Source organism: Bos indicus x Bos taurus, chromosome 9, assembly GCF_003369695.1.
Source record: "Bos indicus x Bos taurus breed Angus x Brahman F1 hybrid chromosome 9, Bos_hybrid_MaternalHap_v2.0, whole genome shotgun sequence".
NCBI lineage: Eukaryota > Metazoa > Chordata > Mammalia > Artiodactyla > Bovidae > Bos > Bos indicus x Bos taurus.
Genome location: NC_040084.1, coordinates 74,327,369 through 74,350,398, shown reverse-complemented (window position 1 = coordinate 74,350,398; position 23,030 = coordinate 74,327,369). Strand labels below are relative to the sequence as shown.

General features: G+C 40.4%; 1 pseudogene; it reads right to left on the bottom strand.

The window, feature by feature from the left end:
* Positions 1-4,987: 4,987 nt before the first annotated feature.
* LOC113898739 lies at positions 4,988-22,865 on the bottom strand (annotated as a pseudogene).
* Positions 22,866-23,030: the final 165 nt, after the last annotated feature.

Genomic DNA, 23,030 nt, shown 5'->3' with positions numbered 1-23,030 from the left:
AAAATCCCATGGATGGAGGAGCCTGGTAGGCTGCAGTCCATGGGGTCGCTAAGAGTCGGACACAACCGAGAGACTTCACTTTCACTTTTCACTTTCATGCATTGGAGAAGGAAATGGCAACCCACTCCAGTGTTCTTGCCTGGAGAATCCTGGGGACGGTGGAGACTGGTGGGCTGCAGACTATGGGGTCTCGCAGAGTCGGACATGACTGAAGCGACTTAGCAGTAGCAGCAGCCCTTACATACAAAAAATAAACTGTAAAGTCTGTAATTAAAACTGTGGTATTAGCCCATGAATATACAAGCCCATGGAACACAAAACAAAAAATCTACAATTTGATCCAAGCTCATATGAACTCTTTAAAGTGGTATTTCAAGTCACTGAGAGCAAGAAGGTATTTCAATAAATGATGCTACAACTGGCTGGTTGTTTGGAAAAAGTTACATATGGTGTGAAGCATAAAATCTAAGACTGAATTCCCAATGGACCAGTGATTTGAATCTAATAAAAGATGAAATTCCACAAGGACTGGAGGAAAACCTGAGTGAATTTGTCTTTATCTTGAGTGAGAAGAAAGACTTCAACTATGACTGAAAGTCCAGAAGTAGCAAAATAAAAATGGACACATATGATTGTATGCAGAGTACATCATGAGAAACGCTGGACTGGAAGATACGCAAGCTGGAATCAAGATTGCTGGGAGAAATATCAATAACCTCAGATATGCAGATGACACCACCCTTATGGCAGAGAGTGAAGAGGAACTCAAAAGCCTCTTGATGAAAGTGAAAGAGGAGAGTGAAAAAAGTTGGCTTAAAGCTCAACATTCAGAAAACTAAGATCATGGCATCCGGTCCCATCACTTCATGGGAAATAGATGGGGAAACAGTGGAAACAATGTCAGACTTTATTTTTGGGGGCTCCAAAATCACTGCAGATGGTGACTGCAGCCAGGAAATTAAAAGACGCTTACTCCTTGGAAGGAAAGTTATGACCAACCTAGATAGCATATTCAAAAGCAGAGACATTACTTTGCCAACAAAGGTTCATCTAGTCAAGGCTATGGTTTTTCCTGTGGTCATGTATGGATGTGAGAGTTGGACTGTGAAGAAGGCTGAGCACTGAAGAATTGATGCTTTTGAACTGTGGTGTTGGGGAAGACTCTTGAGAGTCCCTTGGACTACAAGGAGATCCAACCAGTCCATTCTGAAGGAGATCAGCCCTGGGATTTCTTTGGAAGGAATGATGCTAAAGCTGAAACTCCAGTACTTTGGCCACCTCATGAGAAGAGTTGACTCATTGGAAAAGACTCTGATGCTGGGAGGGATTGGGGGCAGGAGGAGAAGGGGACGACAGAGGATGAGATGGCTGGATGGCATCACTGACTTGATGGACATGAGTCTGAGTGAACTGCGGGAGTTGGTGATGGACAGGGAGGCCTGGCGTGCTGCGATTCATGGGGTCGCAAAGAGTCAGACACGACTGAGCGACTGAACTGAACTTGATTGTATATTTTCAGGGCAAAAATACCATAAACCAAGTCAAAGTCAGGCTGACACAAGTTGCAAAATATATCATAAAGGTCAATATGTTTATCTATCTTAGAAACTTGAGTAAAGGGGAAAAGGCATGAATAAAGTATGTGAAGAGACAACTCATCTAAAAATAAGGCAATGACTCTTACCCATGTCAAACAGTGTTTGACCTTGCTTGTAAGAAACTACATTGAGATACTATTTCTTGCTTATCAAATTGGAAAAAGTATAACATACTCTTTGGGCAAAGCTTTGGGGAAACGGGCACTCTTACATTGCCTGTGGCTTTTCAAATTTGTACAGTTCTCTTAGAGGGCATTTTGGTAATATTTAATAAAACTACAATTGCATTTACTTTTTGACCCAGCATTTACCTTTTTTCCTCTGGCTTCAGTGGTTTTTGATGAGAAGTCAGCTGTTATTTGTGTAATTGTTCACCTTTAGGTAATGTATGTTTCTCTGGTTGCTTTCAAGATTTCCCTTTATTTTTGTTTTTTAACAGTTTGGATTATGATGTGTCTGTGTGGGTTTTGTTTATAGTTACTGAATTTTTTTGTATATCTGAGTTTCTTTGATCTGTGGGCTGATTATTTTATCAATTCTAAAGAATGCAAATACTTATTTTCCTCCCTTCTTTTTCTGTTTGTTTACTGTAATCTCTATTGACTTGTCAAGTTTACTGATTCGTTCCTTAGCTGTATTCAGTCTACTGATAAGCCTATTGAAGTATTCTTCACCTCTGAGACCATTTTTTATTTCTAACCTTTTCCTTTGGCTCTTTGTCATAGTTTCCATGTCTCTGCTAAAACCCACCATTTACTCATATTGTCCACCTATCCAACTAGACTCATTAACATATTTATCGATTTTTTTTTGAAGAGTCCCTAATTGGTAATTTCGACAGCTCTGTCATACCTGCATTTGATTTTATTAACATTTTGTTTTTTGACAAGGCCATGCTTCCTTGCATGCCTCGTAATTTTGGTGGAATGCAGTATATAGCATGTTTAAAAATTGAAGGGGCTGAAATAAATTTTATGTCCAGCAAGGGGCATATCTTTCTTTCCATCAGGATGTTAGCCTTGAAATTTGAGTGAATCTAATCTGTAGTTGAGCTGGGCCTGGGCTCTATGGTTAGATTCAGCTCACCACAGATTAAGTTATTTGAAAATCAAAGTGTTAGCTGCTCAGTTGTGTGCAACTCTTTGTGACCCCATGGACTATAGGCCACCAGGCTCTTCTGTCCATGGAATTCTCTAGGCAAGAATACTGGGAGTGGGCTGCCAGGCCCTCCTCCAGGGGATCTTCCCGATCCAGGGATTGAAACCCTTGTCTCCTGCATTGTAGGCAGATTCTTTACCAAGTTATTCAAGGGTTGCATCAAAACACTGTCTTTGATATACTTGGAAACTGTATGCCTGAAGAGCTTATTTTAGCTCTCCGATCTCCCTCTGAAGCAGGCCCCATGTTTTACCTTGGGGTTGGGGGCCTCTCATACAGTTGCTTCTCCCCCAGCTGAAAACTATGAAAAGCAGCACAAGGCCAAAAACGCCTGTGGATTTGTTATCCTCTGGTTTGGCCCTCAGATTTCAGCAGGCCCCACAGAGGTGTGCCTCAGCTGGTGTATCCTTCAGCTCTTCTGCTTTGCCCCACAAACACTCCATGAAAGTCTATGGAAGAGAGCTGTGTCTCCCAGGGATTTTAAGGGCCTGTGTCAGGGGCTTCCCTGGTGGCTCAGTGGTACAGAATCCACCTACCAATACAGGAGACAAGGGTTCGATTCCTGGTCCAGGAAGATCCCACATGCCATGGAGTAACTACACCTGTGTGCCACAACTATTCAGCCTGTGCTCTAGAGCCTGGGAGCTGCAACTCCTGAGCCCACACACCCTAAACCCTGTGCTCAAGGGAAGCCACTGCCAGGAGAAGCTGGCATACAACAATGAGAGTAGCTTCTGCTTGCTGCAACTAGAGAAAAGCCCACGCAACAATGAAGACCCAGCACAGCCAAAAATAAGCAGAAAATTTTTTTAAAGGGGCCACGTCAGCTAAATTTCATTACAAGCTCAGTTGTTCAGTTGTCTCCTTACCTGCATCTGTGGAAGCTTCCTCCTCTCTGCACTGTCCTGTTCACAGCCATGTCAAAGATGAAAGCAACTGTTACAATCTCTCTTCTAGGAAGTGCTTTTACTTTTTGGATTCAATAGGTTTTCAACCTTAGGTCTGCTGCTGCTGCTGCTGCTACGCTGCTTCAGTCGTGTCCAATTCTGTGGGACCCCATAGACGGCCTCCCACCAGGCTCCCCCGTCCCTGGGATTCTCCAGGCAAGAACACTGGAGTGGGTTGCCATTTCCTTCTCCAATGCATGAAAGTGAAAAGTGAAAATGAAGTCGCTCAGTCATGTCCAACTCCTAGTGACCCCATGGACTGCAGCCTACCAGGCTCCTCTGTCAATGGGATTTTCCAGGCAAGAGTACTGGAGTGGGGTGCCATCACCTTCTCTGAACCTTAGCTCTGGCAGGCTCTAAATATTTTGTAGTTTATGCAGCTTCTCATTGGTAGGACGGGAGCAGTGTGTTTTTATTAATAGTTTTTTGTTCTTTTTAATATGCCTACTGGTGTATTTTAAATTACACATATGCCATTCATTGTATTTCTATTTGCCAGAGCTATTCTATTTATGAGCTTCCCTGGTGGCTCAGTGGTAAAGAATCCGCCTGCAATGCAGGAGACACGGTTCAACCCCTGGGTCGGGAAGATCCTTGGGGGAAGGAAATGGCAACCCAGTCCAGTATTCTTGCCTGGGAAATCCCATAGACAGAGGAGCCTGGTGGGCTACAGTCCATGGGGTTGCAAAGAGTATGACATGACTGAGCAACTAAAACAACACTCTATTCATATGAGTGAGCTGCAGATGGCCTACTCCTTTAGAATGCATTTCTTATGCAAAAGGACATTTTCTTATACAACCCATTTAGGTTTTTTGGTACTACAGAACTTGATGTAGAAAAAATGAGAGAACCTGCCATTTCTTAATGACTCTCATTTAAGCAGCAATTTGGCTAAAGGCAAAAAATGGCCTCTGCAGAATCTATTATGCTAAATTTTAGCAGTATTTTCACATTTTCAGAGGAAAGCTGTAGGCTTATTCCAAGAACACAAGTATAGAAATAGATCTACCAGATCTCAAATACTTTAAGAAGTCAGTGATCTGGAATTTTCTTTATCAACATCTTTCCTATTGCCTATAAAATAGTCATCCTACCTGTCATTCTAAAAAGGCATGCATTCATAAGTTATATATCAAGTGTTTTGAGTAACACATAGTTTGCACATCAAAAAGGTATGTGAAAAGCACACAGTAGGTATGCAGTCCACTTGCCCTGCTGGCTCACATGTTAACAGAGGAAATCCAAAAGGCTATAATATTCTTTTCCTCCAAAAAAGTCGAATTTATTATTTCACATCAACTTTATAGAAGTTAAAGAGAACAATCAAGTTGTTTCATAGACTGGAAGGTGACTTATTAATTCCCTTTTATGTCCAAATCTCATCAGTCACTACATTTGTGAGGTAAATCAGCCAAATACTTGAAATCCAGATGAATTTTAAGATCTTCAATCTGTCCTGTTGAATATTCACAGTATTGAATAAATAAATCCCTTCAGATAAATGTGAATTTAAATGTTTGCAATATTCTAGCATACTTGATGGACAAGGCAATGGCACCCCACTCCAGCACTCTTGCCTGGAAAATCCCATGGACGGAGGAGCCTGGTAGGCTGCAGTCCATGGGGTCGCTAAGAGTCGGACACGACTGAGAGACTTCACTTTCACTTTTCACTTTCATGCATTGGAGAAGGAAATGGCAACCCACTCCAGTGTTCTTGCCTGGAGAATCCCAGGGACAGGGGAGCCTGGTGGGCTGCCATCTATGGGGTCACACAGAGTCGGACACGACTGAAGGGACGCAGCAGCAGCAGCAGCAGCAGCATACTTGAGATGGAGAAGGAAATGGCAACCCACTCCAGTATTCTTGCCTGGAGAATCCCAGGGACAGAGGAGCCTGGTGGGCTGCCGTCTGTGGGGTCACACAGAGTCGGACACGACTGATGTGACTTAGCAGCAGCATAGGTGAGAAGCCTTTCCCACAGTCATCACAAACATGAGGAAAAATTTTACTGTGTTTAGTAGCAACATGTCTGTTCACATTTGTATGAAGTCTACTCCGAAACCCACACACTTGACAAACAAAGAAGTTTTTACATTTGTCAAATGTGATTTTGCTTAAGAGGCTATACTGTCCATGTTCTCCATTGTTATACTTACCACTTAACTCTATTAAGTGGTACACGCATGCTTGTTTACCACAAGGCCATGCAAGTCTTCTGGATCATTCGTTTCATGTTCACAGAACAGACACAAGTACTGTTCATCACAGCTGCTCCTGGAAATGTAGGTAGAGTTCACTGCTTGAAGAGAACTGTATGTCACATTACTTACACCAATAAAGGTGATCACTAAAATGGGTGTCTGCAACGTGCTGTCTGAAGTTCTCAAAAATTACTGTCTTATAATCACACTATTTATAAATGTAGGGATCCTCTTCATGCAGGTTGGCATGTTCGATCAGAAGCATGTTGGTAGAGAAACTCTCTTTGCATACTCGACACACGTTTGAATCAGTACGCTTGTGCTTCAAGATCATACACCTGCTTTAAATTGGAAAAATATTTGCTGTTGAACTCACAGAGTTCACATTTATAGAGGCCACCATTGCCAGCTCCCAGTAAAGGCCATTTCTGCTGTGCAGTCACATTCAAAGCTCGGCTCTTGTCAACAATTTTGCAAAGTTTAGCTGGTGGCTTTTCATCAGTTTGGGCTTGGAATCTCTCAGAGGAATTGTTTCCTGTCTCTATATCATAGTCTTCAGAAACTGCATGCACTTCTGCGGCAACTGGAACACCTTCAGCAGTCTGAACTTCTATGGGGCTCTCCTCTTGGGTTTGCTGGTGGACTGATTCAGGGGAGCACAGTCTTTCATCACAAATTTCAGTATCAGCAGATTTTTCTGTAGGAAAGGCAGTGTGGTCTAGAAGTCTAAGTACAGGACTGGAAACCAGGTAGTTTTAATTTCTGTTTCTGGCCTATATTCCATCTGTAAATTTTGGCAATTCATTTGACATCTCTGTATCAGAATCAAAGATTTTGCTGTCAATTTAAGTCTGGTTATCTCACAGAACATACACTGTAACAATGATCAGAAGAACTTCCATTCAATCCATCTGCAATTCTGCTTATTCCAGAAGAATCTGAATAATGAGAAGGATGTAAAGTTTCCCTTTTTCTTTTTTTAGGATATTCATTCGTATCTTTTTAATTTGGTGTAATTCGTAATACTGGAGTGAGGAAAACTGAATTACAGGGAAATTTTCACAGATGGTGAAATATGCCAGTACCCGGGGGTACCCGACCAGCCCAGGCGCAGCTGCGAGGCAGCGGCCAAGAGGCCCGAGCGTGGTCAGAGGAGCGGCCCTGCTCAGGTTGGTGCTCCACTGGGCCCTATAATACAGCATTTTAAAGAACATCAAGTTTCTTTTTTTTAGAACTTCTAGCATTTTCCAGCTAGGAAGAATTCAAGTCCTAAACAAATGCAAGGTAATAAAACAGACATCATACTGACTGAAAAAGGTTGGTCTCAGAGAACAAGAAAGCAGACTATTCCAATCGTGTCTGCACACGTTTATGGAATCATGCTTACTGGGTACCTCAGGTAGGCTGGCCCACAAGACTTGATTTAAAGGTGGGAGTGGGGAAGACTGGGCTTCCCAGGAGGCACTAGTGGTAAAGAACCCACCTGCCAATGCAGGAGACATAAGAGACATGGATTCGACCCCTGGGTTGGGAAGATCCCCTGGAGGAGGGCATGGCAACCCAGTATTCCTGCCTGGAGAATCCCATGGACAGAGGAGCCTGGTAGGCTAAAGTCCATAGGGTCGCAAAGAGACACGAATGAGCAACTTAGCATGCACACATGTGGGGAGGACTTATGCATCTATATTATAGCTAGTTGGTGCTGCAGGACACTGCTTTTTAAAATATTTTTATTTATTTTTTGGCTGCACCAGGTCTTAGTTGCAGCATGTGAACTTTCTTAGCCGTGACGTGTGGGATCTAGTTCCCTGACCAGGAAGCAAACCCGGGGCCCCTGCATTGGGAATGTGGAATCTCAGCCACTGGACCGCCAGGGAAGTCTCACATAGGCCACTGCTTTTTACAATGTTTTGCTCGCTAGTGGCTTGGGATGAGGAAGGTGGGTGAGACACTGGAGATGGACACAAAGATGCGCCCCTAGCATGAGTAGTGGGAGATGATCAGCTGAAGGAAAAGGTGGCAAAGGAGGAGGAGCCATTGTTGCAAGAAAGCAAAGGAGCAGAAAAAGCTTTTTTGGAAAGTAAGCAAAGAGACACTAAGAGTTAAAAACGGCGAGGAGAGATAGATACTAAATTTTGGTAAAAACATAGATATCAACTAATGGATATAGCAGTATGTATGTTGGGCTACACCCCACAGCTCTGCAAGTTTTGTAGTTGCCCAGCCTTGAGACTGAAAAAGAACCCAGAGATAGCGACAGAGACATCAAAGGCTTAATAGATGGGAGGTCTTACATACCTCAAGCAGGTCCTGGAGAATCCACATGCAACAGACTGTGGACAAGACATGGGAGCAGTCTTCGCTACCTGGAGGGAAAAGGCTACTATTTATACAAAGAATTGACATCAGGTTGGCTCATCAGCTACCAGGGAAACCAGCAGCTGAGGCACGTCCCTCATTGCCCCTTGGGTTAATGACCATCACAAGAGTAGATATTGCCCTTTAATAAATTAGCAGATGGAGCCCTTCTGGCCTAAGGGGCAAGCATGCTTATGAGAACAGGGCACAGGTGAAGCAGGGACTGGTTAAGCAGGGGGCTCAAAAAGCAAGAGAATAGCCATCTTGCATGGCCCGATCATATACTCCTTCCCTACCTATCCTGAATGACCCTTATAGTCACAGGGGTCGTATGGGGGTTCTGATGACACACACGGCTGTTCTAGACTCCATTCACTGTTTTTTTTGCATTGCCTGAGGACTCAGGCAGGCCTTTTGTAATATCTTCCACCTGTTGTAACGCATTGCAGACGACACAGGGAACAATGGCTGTTATCACGCTGTATCACTGCTTTGCCCCCTTCTGTAGCTAAAGTCAGAAACCCAAGGTACTCTTACTATTTTACCATTGCCACAGGTCCCAACCAAGCCCTACAAACCTGCTCCTAAGTCCATGTCCCTAAAGCCTGTGTCTGTAATTGTTTAGGGGTGATGGGTTCAGTGTATGGTTGTCTTTTGTAGCTAACCCAGGTCCTTGTATTTTGTCTATGTGAAGCCTACCCCGTACAATGAGATGAACCATGAGGATGGAGCTGCTACTTTTAAGCTGGGAAAAGACTGAGGTTAACAGAATATCACCAATATAATGGAAGAGAAAGCTATCTCTCCCAGTAGACACCTGTCACAGGTCCCCAGATGCTAGTGGATGGCCACCTTGGCATCACCCCCACAGCTTTCTGTTCCCCGTCCTTATGTCCTTATTTCCTGGTGCCTTGGCGTTCCCCAGGAGTTTCCTCAGCCTCTTGGCTGGCTCAGCAATTGTTGGGCTACACCCCTTGGCCTGCAAGCCTTGTAGTTGCCCAACCTCAAGACTGAAGAAAGAGCTCAGAGACAGTGACCCAGATATAAATGACTCCATAGGTCGGGAATCTTACCCATCTGAAGCAAGGTCCTGGAGTGACACACTGCCATGTGCGGCAGACAGTAAGCAGGACACAGCAGCCATCTTTGCCACAGCAGATGTGGGGGAGGAGCCTGCCATTTACAGGGGGAACTGATGTCAGCTATTGGCTCATCAGCAACCAGGGAAACCAGCAACTGAGGCACTTCCCTCATTGCTCCTTGAGCATCAGAAGGTGTTTTCCTTTAATAAACTAGCAGGTGGAGCCATTCTGGCCTAAGAGGCAGGGGGCAAGCACATTCATGTGAGTAGGGTATAGGTAAAGCAAGGGCTCAAAGACCAAGAGAACAGCCATCAGAGTGGTCTGACTATACAGTACATAACTGATTATGCAGTACATAACTAAGGTCCCGGCACTGCAGGCTGTCCTTGCACTGACAGAGAAGCCCCAAGAGTGGAGAGTTTTGATGACTTCTAAGACTCAAGAGTTAGAGTAGAGAGGAGATGGCAGGTAGTTCAATCTTTCCACCAGAGACGGCTACAGCCAATCTTCCCTCTCTGCCTCAAATTACCTAGGTGCACATACAACTGCCTCTGCAAATACTAATCTTTCTCCATTATCCAGATTTCTATTTCATATTTCTATTAGCATGACTTTTATCCTGTGAAATTGTGCTCAGTCACTCAGTCATGTCTGACTCTTTGCAACCCACTTGGCTCCTCAGTCCATGAGAATTTCCCAGGCAAGAATCCTGGTGTCGGGTGCCATTTCCTACTCCAGGCGATCTGTGAAATAATAGCCTATCATGTAAAGCAGCATTTGATTCTTTCTTGATCTTATTTACAATATAAGGATAATTTAATCAACCAGGAATGGGTCTATTACAGTAGTTCTCAAACTCGAGTGTATATTACAGTCACCTGGAAGGTTTGTTAAACCACAGCTTGCTGGACCTCATCCCAGAATTTCTAATCCAGTGGTTCTGTGGAAAGAACAGAATTTGCATGTCTAATAAGTCCCTGGGTGAGGCTGCTGCTGTTTCCAGAATCATTTGCTCTGTTATAGTCACCTGGGATGAATGATGATTCCAGCTGTTCCCCCATCATCATGCTTCTCTTTGATAAAAGGAAAAGGAAAGAGCATCTCAGTTCACATTGATAAAAAAAAAAGTTACATTCAAAATGTTGTACAACTGATTGCAACTCACCAGGGTGCTGACACCAGGCTTGAGAACAACTTTAAACTATTGACCAAAGGAAGGGTCTGGATTACTTACAGAGGCAAAATGCTGTCAGTTGGGCAGAATGTCAGGATTAGTATCTTTCTAAGAGTCAGCTAGATCCTTTTGAAGAGGACTTCTTGAAAATTAGATGTTTCTTTAAATAGAACTATGACAAGCACTCCCTCATTCCTGTATTTTTTTCTGATCGATGCAATGGCAAAGCCTGTTTTAATGAGATATGATTTTATAAGTTATTTGGCATCAAGTTACTTGTGTTTGATGAGATAATTCATTTCTTATCCTTGTCATATGCATAATACTCAATTTCTTCACCCAAGGAACAACTGATCAATAAATATTTGTTGAATGAATATTCAACATCATAAAACTGAGTATAATTCTTGTGTTGTCCTGTTGGCTGCATAAGGATAATAGACATGGTGCTAAAAACTCAAGTTGTTAAGGTGAGGGTCACAAAGGGAGAAATCTTCAGAAAAAAGATGTAGTGGGGAGACGTGTTGTTTTACCGAGGAACTTTCATGCAAGAGCCTCTGCCACGACAGTAGATTATGTAGATTACTGTCTGCACCAGAATATGCAGCTGGGGGTGACATGGGACTGGGACCCAGCCTGCATTCTGTTCATCTACTCATCAAGCCACGTACCTGAGCATGGGGCTGCCACCATCCAAGGAAAGAATAGGTTTGCCTAATTAATCTCAAAGATGCATGCTCAGTTGCTCAGCCATGTCTGAATTGCTGTGACACTTTGGACGATAGCCCATCAGGCTCCTCTGTCCATGGGATTTTCCAGGCAAGAATACTGGAGTGGATTGCCATTTCCTCTTCCAGGAGATCTTCCCGACCCAGGGATTGAATCTGAGTCGCCTGTGTCTTCAGCATTGTAGGCAGATTCTTTACCCATTGAGCCATCAGGGAAGCCCCCAATACCGATTAACTCTTGGCAGCCTAGTTTCCCTGTGTCTGGATTTTTCTCCATTAATTGGTCATTGGCCATCTTGAAAATGTTGGTGGGTACATAGCACTACTAATTGTTTCACCTGAACACTTCATGCATGGAACCCCATGGTGGACCTCCAAGAATTCTTTGTTGCCATGCCCCCATCAGCAGAGGATTGGACTCTTTTCTATGAATACTGATGGACAGCTTTACTTTGTGGATTTAGGGATTCTGGGAAGGCCTAATAAATGATCCCCAGAGGAATCTTACCCTATTTAACAACTAGAGCTTGACATTCCAATTTAATTTGATCATCTTAGCTCAAGGCATGTTGAAATGAAACAAGTAATTAAGAATTATTCTGCTGTCAGTGTACTGCTTTTAGCACTCTGTGGTTATGTATGTCACAGTACTGAGCAGAAGACATTATGGATTTACTTGGCTGAGCCATTTCCCTTATCCTAGGCTCTCTGGGTCTTGTCTCAGTTTTAGTCCTCTCATTTTCCCCAGTACTTCCTACAATCTCTGTTACATAGTAGGCCATCAGCAGATGTTTATTGACTAAATGAATCACCAACAATCCTATCACATCCTTGTTTAGTTTATTCAGAAAAATTAAGATTCTATGTTCATAACCTTAAAATTTTATTTTTAAGGTAGGCTAAAGATTTTGATTTCTTATTTTCTGATCTAGATGGTAAACCCAAATTAGTTCTTCGCATCTTTAGATTTACAGATGTCTTATCATTTGGAATAAAAATCACTTCACAGAAAATGGTTTGTTATTACCATCTGCTTCTTTCATTTGACTCTGTTCAATTTTCAAATGAGCTTTAACATTCTACTCTAGTACATATTATTTTCATTGCTTTTCTTCATATTTTGGGCATTTGTTCTGGCACTATCCATTAGACCATATCCTCCTCTTACATGGAGCAATGGCTAGCAAATGGTCGTTCACCAAGAACTACATTTCCCAGCCCTCATTGGGTCAAGTTGTGGTCATGTGACTAGTCCACACCAATAAAATGTGATCAGAAATGATGTCTTCTTCTAGGCCAATATAAAAAAGTATACTTCCTCTGTACCCCTTTTTTCTTTTGCTGGTTGTCATAGAGCAATAATGAGCCTTGTAATCTTTACTGTATTATGGATTCCTTTGGCACATATTAAAAGCCTCTGAATCCCTTTGCAGAATGTTTGTTAAATGTATACAAATCTAGAATTATAAAGGAAACAAACTATATTAAATAAAATTATTAGACTATTTAGAAAATCAGTAATACATAATATATCTGAGTATATTCATTATCTATCACTATGTAACAAATTACCATAAAACAAATTTTTTTTCATGGTTTCTGTGGGTCAGGAGCAGCTTAACTGGGCAGTTCTGGTCCAGAGTCTTTCAAAAGGCTACATTCAAGGTGACAATTAGGAATGCAATCATCTGGAAGCTCGAGTCAGGGAAAGACCCACTGCTAAGCTTGCTCAAACAGCTGTTGGCAGGTTTCAGTCCTTTGTCACATCCATTCCTCCAAAGAGTTCTCATGTCATGGCAGCATGACCTCCCCAAGAGCAAGTGCTCAAAGAAAGGGCACAGAATCCATTGAAATGTTATAGCCTAATCTCAGAAATGACATAGAATCACTTTTACCAGAATCTATTCACTAGAAGAGTATTATACAAAGGTGCAAATGCCAGGAAACTGGGGGCCATGCAAAAGCCTGCATACCATAATGATTTTTTTGTTTTTGTTTTGTATTAAAATACAAGATCTAGAGGAAAGTCTAATAACCACTGCAATTTTGAAAGTGTGCTGAGTATAAGTGATTCTTTGAAAGTTTGGCAACAACAGTGATGATTTTAAAAATCTATGATTTGTTTGTTACAAAGATGCAAGTACTGCTAATAGTTTCTGTGGTTCTTGCCTATATTTATAATTAAAGGAAAGGACAAATTTTGGTTTGAAATTAACAGTGATGTAACTTTTCCCTTGCAAATATATGGGCAGCCCTGAATTCTATCCATGAATCCTTTGGAGGTTAGCAGACTCTTGAATTCTAGCCAATGACCCTATGAGATTGGAGAGCCCCAGATAGCTTAGTACCCCAAATCACTACTTGAGGAAATAGTTATCAAACCATTACAATTGCCTTGATCTGTTGAGAGAGAGAAAGCCTCTATCATGTGTGAGCCATTATATAGAGTCTATTTGTTATTAAAACTATTTGTTGTCTAGTCCCTAAGTTTTGTCCAACTCTTTTGTGACCCTGTGGACTGTAGCCCACCAGGGGCCTGTCACAGGGTTTCCCAGGCAAGAATCTGGAGTGGGTTGCCATTTCCTTTTCCAGGGGATCTTCCCAACCCAGGGATCAAACCTATGTCTCCTGCATTGACAGGCAGATTCTTTACCAATGAGCCATTCTCTCTCTCTCTCTTTAGTCGATAAGTCAAGTCTGACTCTTTGCCGTGGACTACAGCCTGCCAGGCTCCTCTGTCCATGGGATCCTCTAGGCAAGAATACTGGAGTGGGTTGCCACTTCCTTCTCCAGGGGATCTTTCCGACCCAGGAATCAAACCTGGGTCTCCTGCATTGCAGGTAGATTCTTTACCAACTAAGCTATGAAGGAAGCCCCAATGAGCCATTAGGGAAGTCCATTTGGTACTACAGCCTATCCTATACTCCCTAATACATTTGCCAATTAATTACAATATTATTTCTACTTTATTTTGTCCTTCAACATACACTTTTGAGTAAAATTTTAACTTACCTTTGTGTTAAATTCCATAAATTTATCTGCTATTTTAGAGCATTCATCTCATTCCACTATCATCTAATTCACTAACTTAATATGTACATGTAATAAAGACATGTAGAGACTAAATTATATTATTCCAGTGACTTTTATTTTTTTCTTCAGGTTTCAGTTTTATACACCAGATGGTTGCCAGCTGGATCCTTATGAATAAATTGTAAATAATCAATAATAATCAATATTTTTATGGCTCATGCTCCTAAAAGATATTTAAGCACGTTAATGAACTTGTGTTCAAACAATGAGCATCTCATCACAGGGACAACAGATCATCCCACATCCCATTGGCAGAAATATCTCCCTGGGACAAGTAATGGAGTCTGAAAGACTGAAGGTATCTAGGTAAAGCTTCTGGATGGGTTTGTGTTAAAAGAAATTAACCTAGTTATAGTACAAGGTTGGGAGAAGGCAATGGCAACCCAGTCCAGTACTCTTGCCTGGAAAATCCCATGGACTGAGAAGCCTGGTAGGCTGCAGTCCATGGGGGCGCTAAGAGTCCGACACGACTGAGCGTCTTCACTTTCACTTTTCACTTTCTTGCACTGGAGAAGGAAACGGTGACCCACTCCAGTGTTCTTGTCTGGAGAATCCCAGGGACGGGGGAGCCTGGTAGGTTGCCGTCTATGGGGTCCCACAGGGTCGGACATGACTGAAGCGACTTAGCAGCAGCAGCAGCAGCAGTACAAGGTTGAAGGGGTTTTGTTGTCATGGACATTAAAAAAAAATGGTACAACCACTAAGAAAACAAAGTCGGGTCTGTGATTTTACAATTCTTTCTAAAATTGAATTTTAAAGATGAGCCAGTGGTGTTAATTTCAACCTAACTAGCCAGATCCTAGTATGACAAAATGAATTTTGAAAATAATTGTCTTGCAAAAGATCAAGTCATTTTTAGGCATATATATAATGGCTGGTTGGAAGTCAGCATAAAGATTCCTTTTAAATGGAAGCGAACCATGTAACATTTATAGTTTTCTTACTGAACTATATAGTACTCCCTTTCACTGTTCAAGAGAAGATTCATTAAGCAAAAACAGCACTATAGGGCACTCCAGAAAAAAAAAAAAAGAAACAACAATTCTCTCTGGAAGCAAATATCCCCCAGCAGTAATTTAGAACTAGATTGATCAAAATGGTGATTTACTAATGAATATTTCATTTTCCTCTATTAAAGTATAATTTTGACCATGATTTATAAGAACCACATACAAAAAAAATCTTTTCTTACTTAGTTCTTAGCTCCTCATTATCTTATGCAACTTAAGTAAAACTAAATGGTCTAAAGTGAAGACAAATTTGTATTATAATAGCAGTGCTTATTGTAAAAGTTTTAGAATATACAGAAAAGCTTGCCGCAACTAGAGAAAGCCCATGCACAGCAACAAAGACCCAGTGCAGCCAAAAATACATAAATAAAATAAATTAAAAAAAGAAAAAGTGTTGTGCTACATTGAAATTAGTTACAGAATGATAATATATATATATTCTCATATAATTTTATTACTTTATTATAAAATTCTAATGCAGTTTTCTTTATGAAAAGCTATAGAATGGAGTTAAACTGTTGGGTCTCTGATAATGTTTGTAGACCATCTAAAGTATAAAATTATTATGACCCTGTATAAGATTATATAACTTATATTGGAAAGAGCAAGCCATCTGCAAAGATGGCCAGAACTTTTCTTATGACTTGGATTTATCTGACAACTCCCAGTAACTTTAAAACCTAGATGAATATTTATTTCCCTTACATTTACTTTTTACTTCCTTTCAGTTTCATGGGGCAAAAATCAGGTATTTTCATAAACAAAGCATAGCCTAAGGTTTGGAGGAAGAGAAGATTCAGGTGTGGCACTGATAATTTATTTTCTGTCTTGATGAAAAATTGTGCTGAATAACAGAATAAAACATGGCATCAAAATTCATCTAGTTGACTTTATCTACTTTTCAAATTTCAATCATTTTTTGACATTGACACAATCATTTATCTCTGAAAAGTTGGAGGGCATATGCCTTCCCTGCAGGCAATTTATATATTTATAACTGAGCCATCTTCTCAGAGAGATTATTTAATTCTGCTTCCTCTTCCACACCTGTCATCCCATTGTATACACCCTTAGTGTCTCATTTTTCTAATGCTTTAAACATTTAATTTCCAGTTAATATGCACCTTAAATTCATCCTTGAGCTGTCTAGGCTTGAATGCAGATATCATTACCCTATAGTCCCCTTGACACAATGAATTCACAATTTCTGTGCATTTTGTTACCCGCCCCCTCTTGGCTTTTCTTAAGGCACTAATAAATATACCAGCCTGAAACCCTCAAATAGATTTTCATTTCACATTTATCCTTTTGAACAGCCTGGTGCAGCATATAACTGTGGCCCAGATCTGGGAACTACTTAGCCTCCCCTAATGCGAATAGTTTTGTGGTACATGTGATTCGTGGTGCATGTTAGAGTTAGAGCTGGATAATTCCAACAATGTCATTGCTGAGAAAGTACAGCAGGTCAGGGTAATGTTATTACTTATCTTGTGCTTTAAATGCATAAATACAAAAGGAAATTTGAAAAGACATAAAACACTAATACTTAAAATTACAGTTCTACTTAAGATAGAACTATATTATGCATCATTTCTCTATCAAGACCATTTAATCATTACTTGGACACTGAAATTTCTTTAAAAATTTATTTTATTTATTTGGCTGCATCAGGTCTTCATTGCAGCATGCAGGATCTTTAGTTGTGGCATACGAATTCTTGTTTGTGGCATGTGGGGTCTAGTTCTTTGACTAAGGATCAGATCTTGGCTTCCTGCATTGGGAATGCAGAGTCTTAGCCACTGGACCACCAGAAAAGTCCCTTAAATTTCTAAATTTGTTTACTTTGGGGTAATAAGAGAAATGTTCAGATAAATATATATGCATGTGTACATATGCTAGACTATGTATCTTATTACTTAGAATCAGATATATGGGAACTATTAACCAACTTGCATATAAGAGGAACAGTACAAGGTCAGGTTGATCTAATATTACCTCTACTAATAGTATTTACATGGTTAAAACTGCTGTGAAAAGATGGTAGTCTTTAGAGCCGGATGGACATTTGATAAATTTAGTTGACATGTGACTTTGGCAAGATACTCTACTTCTGCAAGTTTCAATTTCCTTATTGTTAAAACTGGGACTATTTATTGAATGTTATATAGTCAGTTCTGCCATAGTGAAACATGTGTGTTCATAAAAATTCATGTGCTAGGGCCCAGAAATAAACATACACATGTACAGTCAGTTAATCTGTGACAAAAGAGGTAAGAACATACAATTGAGAAAAGACGATCTCTTTAGCAAGCAATGCTAGGAAAGTTGGATGGCTGCTGGGAAAGTTGGATGGCTGCAGGTAAATCAATGAGGTTAGAACACTCCCTCACATCATACACAAAAATAAACTCAAAATGGCTTAAAGACTTAAATATAAGCCACTAATGACACCATATGACACTTGCCTGGTGGTAGAATGGCTAAGACTCCATGCTCTCAATGCAATGGGGCCCAGGGTGGATCCCTGGTCGGGGAAATAAGATTTGACGCATCACAACTAAGATTCTACATGCTGCAACTAAGACTCAGTACAGCCAAATAAATACATATTAAAAATAAAAAAAGACATACTATAAAACTCCTAGAAGAGAATATAGGCAAAACATACTCTGACATAAATCATAGCATTGTTTTCTTAGGTCACTCTCCCAAGGCAAAAAGAAGTGAAAGCAAGAGAAAAGAGTAACAGAAGATGAGATGGATGGCATCACTGACTGAATTGACATGAGTTTGAGCAAACTCTTGGAGACAGTGAAGGACAGGGAAGCCTGGTGTGCTGCAGTTCATGGGGTTGCAAAGAGTTGGATACGACTTAGAGATCGATCAACAACCTATAATGGAAAAGAATCTGAAAAAGAATGTATACATATATGTAGCTACATATATATACACATATGTATATATGATTGAATTACTTTGCTGTACATCTGAAACTAACACAACCTTGTAAGTCAACTACACTTCAATAAAAATTTTTTTTTAAAAAGGTAATGTGCTAGGCAAAATAACAATAAAAATCACAGGGCTTTTGGCAAAAATAGACTTAGGATATAATACTCAAAAACTTCATCAGTTACATGTGAAAAAAAATAGGAACCTAGCAAGTATGGTAGCAGAGTTTCATACATGTTAAGTGGTTAAGAAACACATAAATACTAAAATACTATTTTATTTTAAAAACACCTGGTTTACTTGTAGAAATGAGTATCAAGAAAGCTGTGAGCTGTTGTGAAGAGGCAGAAGGAGAGAAATCTGAAATCAGAAGGAAAGCTGTAACATGAACAGAGGATGAATGTGAGTTGAAATAGCTGGTAGGTGCTGGAGTTGCTTATGTTTCAGAATTCTCATTCAGTTCAGTTCAGCTGGGTGTTAATTATTGCACTCATGTAGTGTTTCTTGCAGACTAAGTGGCACAGAAGCCCACTGTCCTTGTCTTTTTGACTTCACACACTTAAGCACATGCTTCTTTTGGCTTCAAAGACAACCTCCGAGATGGTCTCCAATGATCTCCACTTTCTGGTATCCACACCTTTTAGTCTGCTTTCACACTGCACCAGGGTAGGTCTGAACAGCCAATAAAATATAGTAGAGTGATGGTGTCACTTCTGAGATTAGCTTATAAAGGTAACAACTTCTGTCTTGGACTCCCCTTTCTCCCATCATTAACTGGGGGAAGCCAGCTATAGCATGAGGACACTGAGGCAACCCGTGCAGAGGTCCATGTGATTGGGAACTGAGGTCTCCTGCCAACGTTCACATGAGTGATTGTGGAGTGCATCTCCAGACTTCAGATGTTTGCAGTCTCAGCTGACAACTTCACTGCAACTTCATGAGAGACCCTGAGCCAGAATCAGGCAGATAACCCCTCCAGATTCCTGACCCACAGACACTGTGAAATTATTGTTTAAAGTTGCTACGTTTTGTTATACAGTAACAGATAAACTACTACATTTGATTTTGTCTTCTACCTCCCTGGCTGTTTTTTCTCAATCTCCTTACTGGTTCCTCTCCTCTTTAAATAAATGTATAAATGTTGAAATTCCCTGGAGCAGAAAAGATCACCTTCTGTTTCTGGAATGGAAAGAATGGTAGTGAACATAATTAATCAAGAGGAGGGTGGTTCCAGGTGAGAATAAATAGATAAGTGCAGGTCGTGGTACATAAGTGGTTATGTATATATAGTGGATAAGCTACATAAGTAGTTTGGATTTCAATCCAGCTGCAGTGGAAGGTTAAGATTGTAATCAGAGATATGGCATGATTTATTTGAAAGGGATCATTCAAGTTCTCTCTGAGAAATGGACTGACAGTGGGCAGGGAGACCAGCTAGGAGGCTGTTTTAGTTTAAGTGAGATAACAATGATAATTGTGAGAAAAGGAAAATGCAAATAATTGTAAATGTATTTTGGAAATGGATTGACAGGTCTCAGCTTATTTATTGGATTAAAAATTCAGGGAAAGAGGAAATAGTGTTGCTCCCTAGATTTTGACCTTAATTCACTGGATTTTGATAGTGTTATAATAGTTGGGAAGATTGGAGAGAATAATAGGGAAGGAAAGAATAAACAGGTTGGGAAAAAGAAAGGAAATTAGAAATTTCATTTTTTTCTAACATTTTCATTTATTTATTTAGATGCACTGGGTCTTAGTTTCAGCATGCAGGATCTAGTTCCCCCACCAGGGACAAATTCAGACCTCCTGCATTGGGAGCATTTAAAACTAAACTAATTTAGTTTTAGCCACTGGATCACCAGGCAAGTCCCAGGAATTCCATTCTTAATATTAGGTTTGAGATGTGTGTGAAACCTCCAAGAAAGACAAGGTATGAAGTCAAGTATGTGTGGGTCTGTGGTTCAAAGAATTCCAGTTTTGAGATAAAGTACAAAGATGATACTTAAAATCACAGGATGACAGATATAGAAAGACAAGAGATGACTCAGGACTGAACCCTAAAGAATTTCAACAAAGAATGTTCTGCTCCTCCTATAACCTCTCTCAAGGAAGAAATGGTTTTTGGTGATAAAGCTAATAATAATTCCATTACCTCACTTTTGGTGGCCTTTCCTCTCTGCTCTTTAATAGCTAGATTAAATAGCCATCTGGCATAATCTGTGGGCAAGTATTTCTTATGAAAACTTTGAAAGTATTACATTTATTGCAATAATCTTTGTGAGAAAGATGCACATTAATCTTGGTGGGACTTAAGAACAATGCTTAACAGTCATATTTTGATATTTCAATTTTTTAAAATGAATATTAAAGAACAATAGTGTAATAAATAATTCTTGAATATATAATTTTGGTAATTTTAAATCTTGGGGAAAAAACAACTTCCATGTTCGTAGCAGGCAAATCGAGGATAGAAAGGGGGGGGGGGCGGGGTGGAGGAGGGTGGAACCCAGTCAACTTGCGCTCACCAGTAGGAAGTGAAATAGATATGGCAAGGGAACCATTTCAATTGTACAGATACGAAAAAATGCCAGACCATTTGGGAAAATATCCTCATAAATAGAAAATGTCTCTACCCAAAACACAGCATGCAGTTGAGGGTTCTTGTTTGTGAGCAACAGAAACCAACTCTGGTTAGCTCATTCAGAAATTTACTGAAATATCAGCTAGCTCCAAGTATCAGGATACATTTTATCACACACACACAAAAAAAGAAATCAATACAAAGCCTTGGGAAGGATAGGAACTGAGGAGGTAGCAGAAACAATAGCCAACCACTCACAGCCCCCCAGCCTACATAACCTAAACTCTTTTGGCCCAACTTTGTTTTGCCTGCTTCCCACTACTAATGGGTTAGCAACAGTTACTATTCTCAGGGAGTGGGAACACGCCCTCCAAATTCCCCTTCAACTTTAATTTCCCCAAATGAGAAAACAGTTCCAATGTTGTTCAGCCTAAAAAGACAAACAAAACCAGTAGAAGGAGGGAGTCTGCCTTCCAAGTCTAACCTTCCAACACCATTTTCAGATAGCAAGTCCTTTCTTGTTCTCTCTTTCAAGTTACCTTAAATGAAACAAACCAAAACCCTAAGGAAAGAGTTTTATAAACATAGAGTAAACTATCAATGTTAAGTTAAATTTAGCTTACTGATTGATTATTCTTTTTGTAGGCATTTATCTTATTAAGGTTGGTCATTTGTTTACAATTACTATTTCTTCTTGGGAAAATTTCTTTTTATACAATGTCCTTTTGTTAAATGGGCTCTTGATTTTCTCATGTTCCTCTCCACTTTCTTTGTATTTTCAACAGGGTAAAAAGTTCCATTACAAAGAATGGAACTGTATTGGTGGAATGTCAGGTTTTGAAAGTAAAAGAAAACAATACAGTGAAGTACATAAACCATGATCTAAATTCAATATCCTCTAATTTTGGAGATTGATAAAAGTGTCATATATCAAATGAACCTAATTCAAAAGAAGCCTGGATTGCTTTTTATTAAAGGATTTGTTCCAATGTCTCTTCTACTTAGTTATTACCTCAGGTTATTTAAAGGCAGTTATACTGCCTCAGATAGCAACATGACTTCGTTTTCAATGCATTCGCAACAGAATTGCAGAGAAACGCTTAAGATAATATCCTAGCTTATAAAACACTCTTGTCAGATTGTGGTTTATCCTGATATAATGGGTAAGGGCTTTTAGCTTTAAATCAACCCCCTCCCTTACTTGCAGAATAGTAGTTGTATTGAGCCATCAACGGCTTTTCCTTTTTTTCTTGTAATATAGTTTATCCATTCAACAAATATTTATTGAGCACCTGCTGAATGCTTGGGACTTATCAGTGCACGACATAGGCCAGAGATTCCTGCTTCCACATTCTGACAGTGGTGAGGGGTTGAGGGGCAGGCTGTACAAGAAATAACCGAGAATACATCCCATAAAAATGAGGTATTTTTTCTAGTTGAGCTCGTAAATTGGACGTGATGAGAGAATGCCCTAAGCACAGTATTAAATCCACGGCTAGGGCCCAATACTGGACTGCATTTACTGACAGAAGACTGGTTACTAATTAGAACTTTTAAATCCTTTCAGGCAGTTCAGGTCCCTTAACAACAAAGTAATAACGATTTTAGGCCCTAAGGAATTACGCGCAGCTAAGTCTTAATAGAAAATGTGCTACGACTCTTACTTGAAATTTTATCCAAATGAAAAAATGTGGCTTCCCTTATTCATAATCTGGTTTATATTTTTGGCAGATTAGGTTGTTTCTGGACCAGCACAACTGATCGTTAAGCTTCGTGTTTTGCTTTATTTTTATGCTCAAACCAACGTCTCGAGGCGTCTAAGTGGTAATGCTTTAACCACGTCCGAGGACAAGAAGCAACCTCTGACGCAAACCGCCAGGATAGCCTAAGCCACTTCGGAGTACTGCAGCGTGAACTCCGCTACGGGTGGGAGAGTTGGTGTGACGCCACTCAAGAAACGGACGCAGATCGTGGCCATTTTTCTACTTCTAAGTGCGTCTGGCATATTTTCTATCAAACAAAAAGCTACACTTCCTAGCTTACAGTTGGCGTCTGAGAAAAAACTCGGCGCTTCCTGGCAGAGAGACGCAATGTGCTAATAGAGTCCGTGTCTTTTCCTCAGTGTGAAATTATCCTTTTGTTT